General features: G+C 40.6%; 1 protein-coding gene across 3 annotated transcripts in view; it reads left to right on the forward strand.

Moving 5' to 3' along the window:
• Positions 1-12,679, forward strand: part of Grb10 (growth factor receptor bound protein 10) — a 161,496-nt gene that overhangs the window by 67,137 nt on the left and 81,680 nt on the right. For all 3 annotated transcript variants that reach the window (XM_069995982.1, XM_069995984.1, XM_069995983.1), the window contains exon 3: positions 9,966-10,053. The gene's annotated coding sequence lies outside the window, so the exon portion shown is untranslated. The remainder of the gene's footprint in view (positions 1-9,965; positions 10,054-12,679) is intronic.

Below are 12,679 nucleotides of genomic sequence, written 5' to 3' on the forward strand. Positions count from 1 at the left end.
GAGTTGTAGAGAGTGTGTTGTCCATGCACCCTAAGGAGTTCATAGACAAATGTGTGTGAAGCCTTGAGGGAGAGGTACCTTCTTCCCTCTCCATCAATGTACTGGTGGGCTGACAGAACTTACTTGAGAATGCATGAAAACTATTGAAAACAATGTACCTACAGCTAGGAATTGCTGTTTTCTACACTAATTTTTTTAATGAGAATGACTTTTTAAAGCTATTTTCTTTATTATCTTTAAGAAATTGTACAGAGAAATTTTAGTTTGACATAGTGGTTTATGACTAACATGCATTTAGATGGATGTCATCCCTTTCTATCATTCTCTCCCATTTCTCCCAACCCCACCCATCTCTTCAGCTTTCCTGGTTCCATTTTCATATATACACATTGAATATTATGACTGCATCCATCCACCCTACACTTGACCTCATCCCCCCACCCATGACCTCCATTGCCTCAAAGTCCTGTTGTATAGAAGTATCGAGACATCATTTGTCGAATTATATCAGACCTAATAACCAAATGTGTCCACATGTTTCAGAGTAGGCAAGCTTATACAAGGTGGACTTGACATCTGGTATGGGAAGGGAGTTGGTCCGGATGGTAGGATGAAGTCCCACCTTTCAGGATGCAGGGGACACAAGGTAAACAGATGGCCTCAGCACATAGTCTTCACTGGGACGAAATCTTCACTAGATTAGTGGATTTTCAGTTAGAATTATTTCTCAATTGTAACTGCATTTGAGATGATAAAAGCCCAAACCTATTGCAGTATGTAGGTCCATTCTAAGAAGCATCTCCTTGTAGCACATGGGGCTCCTGTGAGGTGCACCAGCCATCTCAGTGAGCAGAAGATCATAGGTTGGTGGTAAATTGAGAAGTCATCCAGGCATCACAGTCACTTGATGTTCAATGGGCAGTTGTACTGGCTTTTCACCTGAACACTGGGTCCCCTGCAGCCCACACCCTGCAGAAAAATTAACTTCCTCCTTTTCTACGCCAGGGCCTCAACAGTGAGCTGGATTGTTTACCCCTGGGGAGTAGGAAAGGAGTTGACTAGAGGAGGTGGAAAGCCCATCAAGAGAGACCAGCAGATTGGAGTCTAAGCTAGGGGAGCTGTTTTATAAGATGGTTTATAGAAGGAAAAGATGAGTAGGGAACTCAGCACCCTTCCCAGTCCTTGCCTTCCCTGGCCTGCCTGCCTTCATCAGCTGTCACCCCTATAAGCCTGGGGACGGCGGAGCTGGTGGATGCAGCCTAGGCAGTTTCATTGTAGAGGAGAACCCCATCCTCATCTCAGTCCTTGCCATCTGCTCCCCAACTCTGTGTCAGTTCCATGTGATCCCTCAGTGAGTACATGGCTGGGAATGAGTCTCCCCAAGGGAGATCAGGCATTTTCTCCTTTCTTTAATGAAAGCAGTATTTCTGCCCTGATCCCATGGTAGGCTTTCACATGTATTTCTGAAGGGGGAGGGTCTAGCATTAAAAAGAGAGCTGACCCACATAACTTGGAAGTGAGGAGCTCTTCCATATCACTACCTTTCCCTAGAGGTAGACAGTGCAGTAATTAAGGGATACAGCCTCAAAAGCATTCATTGCTAACCTGACTTTCAAAGAAGAATTCCAGCTTCCCTTTCCAGGGAGCTTCCTGCATGTGAGGCATTGATAGTTCTGATCACAAGGCCACCCTGTCCTCCTGCCTAGTCCTCTCCTACTGGGGTGGGGGGAAGCTAGGAAACAGACACACAGACAAACATAAGCTAAGTAGACTAGTACAATGGCAAACCTGTTAGTCTGGCCTCAGTGTTTATTCCCTTGCTCCTGGCTGGGCGCCATTGTTTGCTTCTGAATGGTGGACAGACATTTGCTCCTGACCTTCCAGGATGCAGGAGTTTCCTTTCAATGCCACAGTCCATGGCTAACTTTTCCCTGCTCCCTTTTGTGTATTGACTTTATTTTGCAAATACCATAATTTTTCATACTGTTGATCGAGTGTCCCTGATCCAAAAAATCCCAGATCTGAAATATTCAAAAATCCAAAGCTTTTGAACCACCAACATGAAGCCAGCCACAAGTGGAAATTTCCACACCATGAAACGTTGTTCTCTTGTACAAAATAATTACAATTATTACATATAGTTACCTTTAGGCTATGTAGATAAAGTATATATGAGACAAACTAGATTTGTACCTCATCTCTAAGAGATTGTATTGTATTTTAAAATCTAAAAAAAAATGAAATATGAAACAGCTATGGTTCCAAGCATTTCAGATAAGGGCTATTCACCTATGTTAAATCCTTCTCGGCTTTTCAAGGGAACACAATTCTCTTTTGAAGCTCTTGTCTGTTCAGCTTAAATAGGTACATTTATTTTCTGACCTAGGAATTTTTGCAAACACATTGAGACATTTTGCCAAAATTTCATGGTTACTGCTACACTTTGTCATGTAAGCCTGTCGCATTTTGAACAGTGCTCGAGGCACAGAGTTGCCAGGAAAAAAAAAAAAAAAAGAGTAGAGAATGCTCAGGGAAATCACAGACAAACCACAGATAATTTTTGATGCTGAATCTCATGCAATATATGATGCATACTTTGCCAAACAATTATTAGTTACTTATCTAAAATTCACATTTAACTGAGTATCCTGGTTTTTATTTGTTGAATCTAGCAATGCTGTTTATACAAGGGTATTTATTTTGCAAGCATCTAGTCTTTTAAGTAGTGATTCATGGAGCCTGGTTTGCTTGTTACTTACAACGGCGTTTCTTAGGGAAGGTGATATGTTGAGTATGCTATGGAAATACCCAGGTGCCAGTTGCCAGGCCTCTTCCCATGGGGCTTTGCGGACAGCTGTGTGGGATCTGAGCCATGAAGAGGCTAGTTCCACCCACCCACTCTTAGAAATGGTGTTATCTCCCTCTCCCCCTCCCTCCTCTCCCTACTTTCCCCCACCCCTCATTCTTTCGGTAGTACTGAGGTTTGAACTCAGGGCCTTGCACTTACAAAGCAGGTGCTCCACTACTCAAGCTTGACCCCCAGCTCTTCAGTTGTCAGATAGAATCTTGAGATTTTTGTCCCAACCGGATACAGACTGTGATCCTCCTCCTTATATCTCTCAAGGTACTAGGATTACAGGTATGCATCCTCACATCCCATTTGTTTGAGGACTTGCTAAATCCCTCCCCTCCAACCTACCTAAGAGTCAATCCTTCTATCTCTACCTTCCAAGTAACCAGAATTCAGGCACGATCCACCATGCCCTGTTTATTAACGTATCTTCCGATACATTTCACTTTGTATGGTTTGTTCCAAAAGTACATGATACAAATCTAGTTGGTATAACCTAACAGTCATGTTAGCACCAGAGTCTGCCCTTGCCTGAAATGTAACAAAGTGATGGATGAAGGTATTCTGAACTTGTACTAAATCATTCTTGGCTCCGAAGTTTAAAGAAAGTTCTGACCAAGGAGTTCACAGAGGCAAGAGAGGAACTATGTTCCGCTAGCAAAGCATGTTGGTAGTCTGAGTGCATGGAAATGGTGGAGGAGTGGGGCTCAGCCTAGGGGTAGACAGATCTGTATAAATGAAGCATATATAGCTGAATGATGCACAGATGCATAAGAGCATAATATGTACACACAGATGTGTAGGGGTATAATATGTATATAGAGTGACCTCATACATAAAATCCGGCAAAAGGAAGGATTGGGTGGTAAATGATACTATACTTTGTAAGTAAAAGGTTCTCTGAGACCCTCAAAGCTTTTACAATTCTTCATCTCCAGCATGGTGATTTGGGAAGGTGGAGAGCTTTCAAGATGTAGACCTGGAAGAAATACTTAGGACATTGGGATGTGTTCTTGGAGGGGATTGTGTGCCCTCAGCTCCCTCCCCAAAGCTTTCTGTGTCCTGACCATGATGTGAGCAGGTTTGCTCCAGCATATGCTCCCCGCTTTGCCATCTGGAATCCTACCAGAGGTCCAGAAACAGAAAAGCTGAAGCATGTTGTGTAATGAAACCTCCAAAGCAGTCAGAGTAAACCTTTTTCTCTTAGTGTAAGTTTATCATCTCAGGTATTCATTAATAGTCACAAAAAGTTGACTGACTTAGGGTGGGGCACATCAGTGTAATTTCTTCTCCTCTACTATCCATCAGAATAAATGTCTAGGTAGAACATCAGATTAGAAAGGAGATCAGGATAAAGCACAACTGAGTGTTTTTGATAGGGGTTGAAAACCATTTTACTGAAAAAAAAAAATGAGCCCAAGACAAAAGGTCAATCTGACAAGACTTCTAAGAATAGCATATACAATGACATGTAAAGTCAGGCAAGTAGGACTTCATTACCAACAGGACTAAATTTGGTTTGCTACCACATAAAAGTTGGTCATGGGAAAGACTAAGAAACCAACAAGAAAGAGTGCAGTGGGGTGGTCCATCACTCAGTTCCTTCTGATAGAAGTACTTACCAAGACTCAGGCTCCTGTACCTATTGCAGATAGGCTTTCCCAGCAGTCACCAAGAGATCATTCAATGCTTCCACCAGTTAGCTCACAGGCTTCAGGTACAGCCCCCCCTCCCCCCCCCCCCCCCACACCTCAGCTCTGCAGTTGGGCTGTGAGTTACTCAGAGACCTTTGGATTAGAAGGCCCTGCAGCCCTCACAAACTTGTCCAGCTGGCCATGGTGGGTCCAAAGGAAAGAATATGGAGGACTAATAAGCTCATGAAAAATATTCACCTGTAGTGCTAAAGATGTACATATGAGGTCACTGCTTTACCTCTGGAATTGGCAAGAGAAAAATTTCCAGAAAAATAACATCACTGTCCTAGCAGCTTCCGGTGTGAGGAAACTAGTTTGCCTTGATTCCTGATGAAAGGATAAAATGGATGAAGAAGAGTGTGACAGTATGTATATAGTGTTTGTTTTAACTACACACATCCCTACTATTCTAGGTTTCCAAACAAAATAATTGATTGTTAGCTATGTTATCCAAAAGTCTTAGAGAGTCTACTTGAATAGATTTGAATATATAAAAAAATTATCTTACCAAGATTTTTAGCATGACTTCTTAGTTAATTGCAGATAGTTTGAGAATGGATATATATATCTATAGATACAGATATAGAGATATGGATATAGATATATAGAAAGAAGAGGAGGAGAGAGAGACAGAGAGAAGGAGAGGGAGAGGAGAGCAGGGTGGAGGGATTTCTCTTAAATAGTAAAAGAGCAGGTTGGGTAGGGAAACATTTGCCATAGAATTACAGAAACTGGGTAGGCTTTCAGATGGGAAGACTGCTGAATTTGAGGGGTTGAGAGGTAGGTAACTCCTCCTCAACCAGCCAGTTGCTTCTTCAGTATCTTCATAGGGGTTCTTGGTTGTCTCCCTGTGTTTGCCTCCTAGATACCATGTCCTCCAAACAATTTCTCTCTTTTCTTGTTAGCCAGCCAGCCATTATGTGGACAAACCATCCAAAGTCATCAACGTAATAAGAAAAAAGGTTTATTTTAGCTCATGGGCTCAGAGTTTTCCTCCCTTGATTATTGAGCCTGTTGCTTTGTGCCTGTGGCAGCACAGGACATCATAGTGGGAACACATGATAGAAGAGATCATTTCACCTCATGGTGCCTGGTAAAACAAGGACAATTACAGAAGTAAGGGGGTTCCTCCCTTCTACTAGGCCAGTCTCCTAAAGAAACTACTACCTTTCCAGGGCTACAGGCTGGAGATCAAGCTTCCAACACATGGGCCTTTGGGGGAGATTCAAGAGCCAACTTACAGCACTTGAACATCTGTAGCAATCTTTGTGTTTATCAGTAGCATATTGGCTAAATAAAATTACCTAAACATCCACTCAGTGGGGTATGCTAAAGCTATGAATGAATACTGACAATGGAGATTACCTTTATTGATATGAAACATCTCAGCTACCTGCATTAAAGTACAATAAAATATGGAATATGATTAGACTACCCCTTTTGAAACAGGATAATTTGTGACAACTATGTGGTTCAGTATACCACACATACACTCTATAAAGACATTTTGCTCACACATACTCACACACACATAGTGATGCATTGGTTTTGGTTTTTCTGAAAAAATATACAGAAAACTGATAGTGTGATCTCTCTAGAGAGAAGATGGAGCTTGTTTTTCAATGTCTTCCTTCATATTTTCCTTTAAATTTTCATAATTGTCAAGTATTCAATCTATGATTAAGAAACAAAAGCAAACCTGTATGTTTTAAGAGGATTAGGCAGAAAGACACACACACACACAGACACACAGACACACACACACACACACACACACACACACGTGCACACACACACACAGAGTGGTGAAAAATCTCTCCCATTCCATAGAATCTTCTTTAGTTTGGTTTTCTCCAGGTCTCCTGGAGGAAGCTATGACTATGACTTTGCTTTCCTTACCGGTGCGTAGGGGGCCCTTCTGGACTCTTTGGGGCTGCTGCTCTGCCTCTTCCTTGTGCATGTCCCAGAAGCTTAGCATGGAGCATACCATAACTGTTCACTCATAGATTGGTGCCCAGGACTCTACATTTCACATGTGAACTTAAGCCTGTGGGCAGAGGAGCCACATGCTTCTCATTTGAGCAGTAAAGCACCCTGTTACTCTGACCACTGAGGAGACCAGGACACTTTTTTGAGTTTCCTGGTCCATTTGGTCAATTAGGTTGGAAGAACTCTAGGGCCATGCAGCCAGGCTGCCATTGTGCTAATCCCCAGATAGCCCTGATCAACTGGTAATGGTGGATGTGAAGATACCTGACCTTCCTTTGTGTTAAATGTGTATGTTCTGTCTGTGTAACAGTAACCCAGCCTGGCAGAGCTAGCATGGTAGACATGTTGGCTCTTGCCAGCACACAAGCAGGTCATCCTTAGTTTTTCTTCAAAGCCCTTTATTTTATTTGAAGTTCTTAGGATAGAACCCCCTTCCTTGTGCATGCTAAGAAAGTATTGTACCATTGAGCTACATCCCCAAACCAAGCTTTAAAGATGCGCTACTGAGATTTGCTCAGAGAATCTAGTGGAATAGCAGGTGTATTTAGTCACGGATTCAGATCCAGTTCAAACAGGAAGTGTAAACAAAGATATCCTAGAGTATTTTGGAGACATTTAAGAACACTGGGCCAGTGTAATTCCTCCCCACTGGTATCACTCATCCCATTCATATTGTTGGCCTTACTCAGGCCCTGTTGCAGGAAGTCAACTACCAAGGAGATATGACAGCACTTATAGTAATCTGTTTTCTGTTGTTCATAACAAAATGCCAAATGTCTCAGCCTGGCCAAATTGTAAAGAAAAGCAGTTTTAATTTATTAGCATAAATTAATTATGCATATGGTTTTATTTTAATATTTAAGTGTAAGCATATAATGTTCTTTGATGAAGTTCATCATATATATATATATATATATATATTATTAGCCACCCTCCTTCCCTGTCTTTAATAATGTTAATTGGGTTTCATAATGCTACTTTTCATACATATGTGTTCTTTGATCATATTCACTCCATTGCCCTCTCCTTTGTCTACCTTTCTCCAATAGACACCCTTATATAATCATTCTTCCCCTTTTTCCTCGTCTTTGTCCTCCTCCTCCTACTTCTCATCCTCTCCTTTTTGAGTGTTGAACATTTCCTCATGTTCTCTATTAGCCATTTATACTTCTTTTTTTAATCAGTTTTGTTTGCCCATTTATTAATTGGACTAATTGCTCTTCTGATGTTTAAGGTTTTTCTTTTTTTTTTTAGTTCTTTCTACACTCTGGATACTAATTCTTTGTCCAGTGAATAGCTTGTAAAGTTATTTTCAATCATTCCGTGGGTTCTCTTCCTTGTGGTAATTGTTCAATTTCTTGTGCAGAAGCTTTTAATTTGATACAATCACATTTATAATTCTTGATTCTTATTTCCTGAGCAGTTAAAAGTCCTATTCAGAAAATAACAGTCTATGCCTACATCTTCTAGAATTTTCCCTATGTGTTCCTATAGTAGTTTCTAATTTTCAGATCTTACATTATGGTCTTCCATAATTGGAATTTATTTTTGGGCAGGGTGAGAGACAGGGATCTAGTTTCAGTTTTCTACATGTGGATATCTAGTTTTCCCAGTACCATTCATTTTTCTCTAATGAATATCTTTAGCTTCTGTGTAAAAAAATCACATGGCTAGAGTGTATAAGTTCATCTCTGGATTTTCTATTCTGCTCTATTGTGCATATGTCTTCTTTTGTTGTGCCTGTACCATGCTGCTTTTGTTACTATGGTTCTATTTATGGTTTATGGTATAATTTGGAGTCAGGTATTATTGTACCTCTAGCATTGCTTATTTTACTCAGGTTTTTTGGGGGGTGGGGCAGGGCAGGACTCTTTTATACTTCCACATAAATTTTTGGATTGATTTTTCTATTTCTATGTAGTAAGACATTGGGGTTTTTGTTTTTTGTTTTGGGGGTTTTTTTTTGGTCTGTTGTGAGGCTTGAACTCTGGGCCTGAGCGCTGTCCCTGTGCTTTTCAGCTCAAGGCAAGCGCTGTACCGCTTGAGCCACAGTGCCACTTCCAGTTTTTGAGTGGTTTATTGGAGATAAGAGTCTCACGGACTTTCCTGCCCGGTCTGGCTTTGAACCTCGATCCTCAGATCTCAGTCTCCTGAGTAGCTAGGATTACAGGCGTGAGCCACCGGTGCCCGGCAACATGGGGGTTTTGATGGAGGACTACTTTATTTCATTGTAGACGGCTTTCAATTTTGCCATGTCACAGTATGTATTCTGTCAATTCATGAGCATGAGAAGTCTTTCCATCTTCTGGTGCCTCTTTCAACTTGAAAAGAGTTTTATTTGGGCTCACAGTCGCCTGAAGCGCAAGTATAGGTGACAATTTTAAAATATATTTTGCTGGTGGCTCACGCCTGTAATATATATATATATATATATTTTTTTTTTTTGCTATGGAGCCGTGTTACGGAAGGCCAGCCAGTTCCTGACAGTAGGAGAGGAAGATGCCTGTGCTGCCCCAATACAGAGGAATAGGGATGAGGCTGCTGGTGGCGACTATGGATGATCCACACTACACGATGATAGTGCTACTTACTGAAGTTTTCATTGCATCCATGGTGAAAAGGCAATGAGCACTTGCTCGAAAACACATTTTGAATTTTGATAGATTTGATAGATATTTTCCTGTCTTTCAAATCTGTCTATCCATATACATCGATAGTTAATAGTCGATGGTAATGCCCTTTTTATAATTTGGGCACAATTCACAAACCTTTCTAATTACAGAGGTGATCCAAGCATTGTAAAATGGTCATAAATTTCAAAAATCTATAAGAGGAAGCCATCATGACTTCTCATCATGAGTTGCCTTCCCCCCTCCCTCAAGGATATAAATACAGAGGGCACTTTCCCCTTAACTTTACCATATTTTTCATTAGCTCCATTGTTCTGTAAAGATGTTTCTCTAGAATTATGGTCTTCAGGTCCTGATATGGTCTAAAATTTTGTCCTCACTCGGATGTGTGAAGCATGTCCTATGCTCCCCATCCTTTGTGGAGAGAGCCATTTATGGAACATTATCTGAGTGTTTTTGTCTGAGTAGAAGGTAGGCTGATGATCCATAGTTGTTACAGAAGTGCATGTGCGTTGTACAGTGTTAATGACTGAAATCCATTGCCTAAATGGAACAGGTGAGAATCATTCTTTCTGAATTGCTGTTTAGGGAAAAGCATCTTAGTCAGGAAAGCAAGGGTAGTGTTTCTTCTAACTCTTTTGCCAACAGATTACACCTTTTGTTGATTGGCTTCCCTTTCATGGCAGATTGTTAATTCTCATTTAAAACGAAAAAAAGGAAATAAACAGGAAAGAAAAAAGCAATCAAAGAAGAATGGAAGAATTAGAAATGTCTCTCATGACCTTGTTGTTGTTCTTTTAGGACAAAGTGGGCCAGACACCTTCTCACCCAAAAGACACAGCAGGGCCTAGGATCCCGGCAAAATTTCACCACCTAGCACGTCATCCAGGTAAGGAATGAACATGGACTACAGTCCAAATCTATACAATTGGAACAAAGCTGACTTTATATTTTATTCTTGGTATCCTGTGGGAGCATCCATGGTTTTGATAGAGTCCTAGGATCCCCTGGGACACAGAAATCTGAGGACTCCCAAGTCCTTTATATAAAATGTCCTATTTGTATAGAACCTGTGTACATCTTTGCTCAATGACGTAGAATACCTAATACAATGTAAATGCTATGTGAATTCTTGTCATATTGCATCATTTAGGAAATAAGGACAAGAAAAACTGTATACATTTAGTGTAGATACAATTGTTTTTCAAGTATTTTTTTATTTAGATTTCCTTCAAATCCATGGTTGTAGTACCTGAGGATACCAAGGACCAACTTTATATTCTAAGGAATTGTTCTTAACCTAAAGAGAGAAATATCCTAACAGTGGATGGATTTTCTTTTCCTACTAAGGAACAGAAAATATAAGCCAGGTGTTGGTGGCTCATGCCTAGCCACTCAGGAGATCTGAGAAAGGCAATTAAAAGTGAGCCCAGGCAGCAATGTCCATGAGACTCTTCTCTCCAATTCACCACCAGAAAACTGGAAATGGAGTTAGTTGTGGCTTAAAGTGGTAGAGTGCTAGCCTTGAACAAAAGAGCTTGGGGATAATGCCCAGGCTCTGAGTTTAAGCCCCATGATGAATAAAGGAATGGCGGGGTGGGGGGGGGGGGTAGGGGGGAAACATATATATATATATATATATATATATATATATATATATATATATATATATATATATATATAATGGGGTAGGGTTTTTGTATTGCTTTTCCACAGACTTCAGTGAGCCAAATGTTTAAATCTGTTTTATTTGCATTATCTGGGATTTGACTTGGTTACTTGATGTTATTTACTCAGGGCTCTTTCTCCACGTTGGAATCGTCTTCATCTTGGCTCTGTGTGTATGTGTTTATACTGGGCTGAGAACTCAGGGCCTTGCACTCTCAGCTTTTTCGCTCACCACTGGTGCTCTACCACTTGAGCTATGCCTCCAGTCTGACATTTTTCTGGTTAACTGGAAAAGGAATGTTAATGTCTTTTCTGCCCTAGCTAGCTTCAAACTACAATCATCCAAATCTCAGCTTCCTGAATATCTAGTATAGGCATATACTACTGGTGCTAGCCTCATCTTTAATATTATTATTATTATTATTATTATTATTATTAATGTTATTAGTCATGTTGGTTTTACATGTATATATTCTTGTTATTTTTTTCTTCCTTTTTTAATACCTTATTTTCTGTGGGGAAGAAAGAAAAGGTACTAAGTAAGCACTGAAGTTGCTTAGTAAATTTGATATAGCAAATGGAAACCTTGGTAGAGTATGATTATGACATGATAACAGAAATATAGACACACTTTCTTGGTTTCAAGTCCAGGTTCAATGCTGGTTGAAATTGGAATGGCCAGTTTCTAAGTTGCTCAATGAGAAGGATAATGACAGCAAAGTAAAGTTGTGATCAACATGAAATCAAATAAATACTTTTTCAAGAAGTAGAAGATTCACGCCAGACACTGGTTAGCTCATGCATATAGTTTTAGATACTCAGTTTGAGTATCTAGAGGATCAAAGTTCAGAGCCAATCAGAGCAGAAAGGTTGGTGAGGCTTCATCATCATTTGACCAGCTTGACATATGGCTCAAGTTGTAGAACATCAGCCATGAACAAGAAAGGCAAAGAGCACAGGCCCCCCAAAATACCAAGCTGGAGGCATGACTCAAGTGGTAGAGTGACAGCCTAGCAAAACCCTGAGTGGTAAGACCCTGAGTTCAGCTTCCCTCCCTCACCCTTTCTCCTTGTATTGTTGGTGTAAAACAGAAAAGAATTAGCTTCATGAAACCATTTAAAATTTTTCTGTGGCAAGCATGATTTCAAAGAATGAGATGATTTAAGATAACGAGTATTAATTTGTAAGGACTGGCTCTGGCTAAAACTTGGGACAATTTCAGCTTGTCATTTTATGTTGCTTACAGAGATGACTTCTAGAAACTGATGGAATCTAGAACTTGCTATACTGTTTGTGTAGAATCCCACATTCTCTCATCAGAAAATTAGAATTACACATAGAATTTTCCATGGTTCATCTCTTATATTTTTTGTATCTTTTACATTAAACACAGATATTCCACAGATGGTAGACCTAACTAAAGTAGTATTGTGAACAGGGATTTGTGGGCCAGAACATGTGAGGAGGGTGGGGATGTCTGGGCTGCTGCACCATTGACCTCTGCTTACAGGGCAGTACCTAGCTGCCCAGCCCAGCGCTCATAGGCACTCATGTGAAGAGAGTAGATTCTCGCTTTTGCATGGAATCACACAGCATGCAGTCGAGCTGGGCCTCTTTTGTGTCCCAGCACCTACAACAGGGCTTACAAAAGGAACAGGTCTCCGTCTTGAACCCACCTTCCACCTAGCAGTTTGGAGTGTCCTTACTTTGTAAGCATGCCATGACACTCACCATCGGATAAGCTCAACCTGGCTTAGAACAATATTTCTACAGGGCAGGGAGAAGTACCCAAGCCTTCCAGGATTGTTAGTCCCCAAGCAACAACTGGTATCAAATAGCTTAGCAAC

This window comes from Dipodomys merriami, unplaced genomic scaffold (genome assembly GCF_024711535.1).
Source record: "Dipodomys merriami isolate MVZ:Mamm:240054 unplaced genomic scaffold, mDipMer1.0.p SCAF_5, whole genome shotgun sequence".
NCBI lineage: Eukaryota > Metazoa > Chordata > Mammalia > Rodentia > Heteromyidae > Dipodomys > Dipodomys merriami.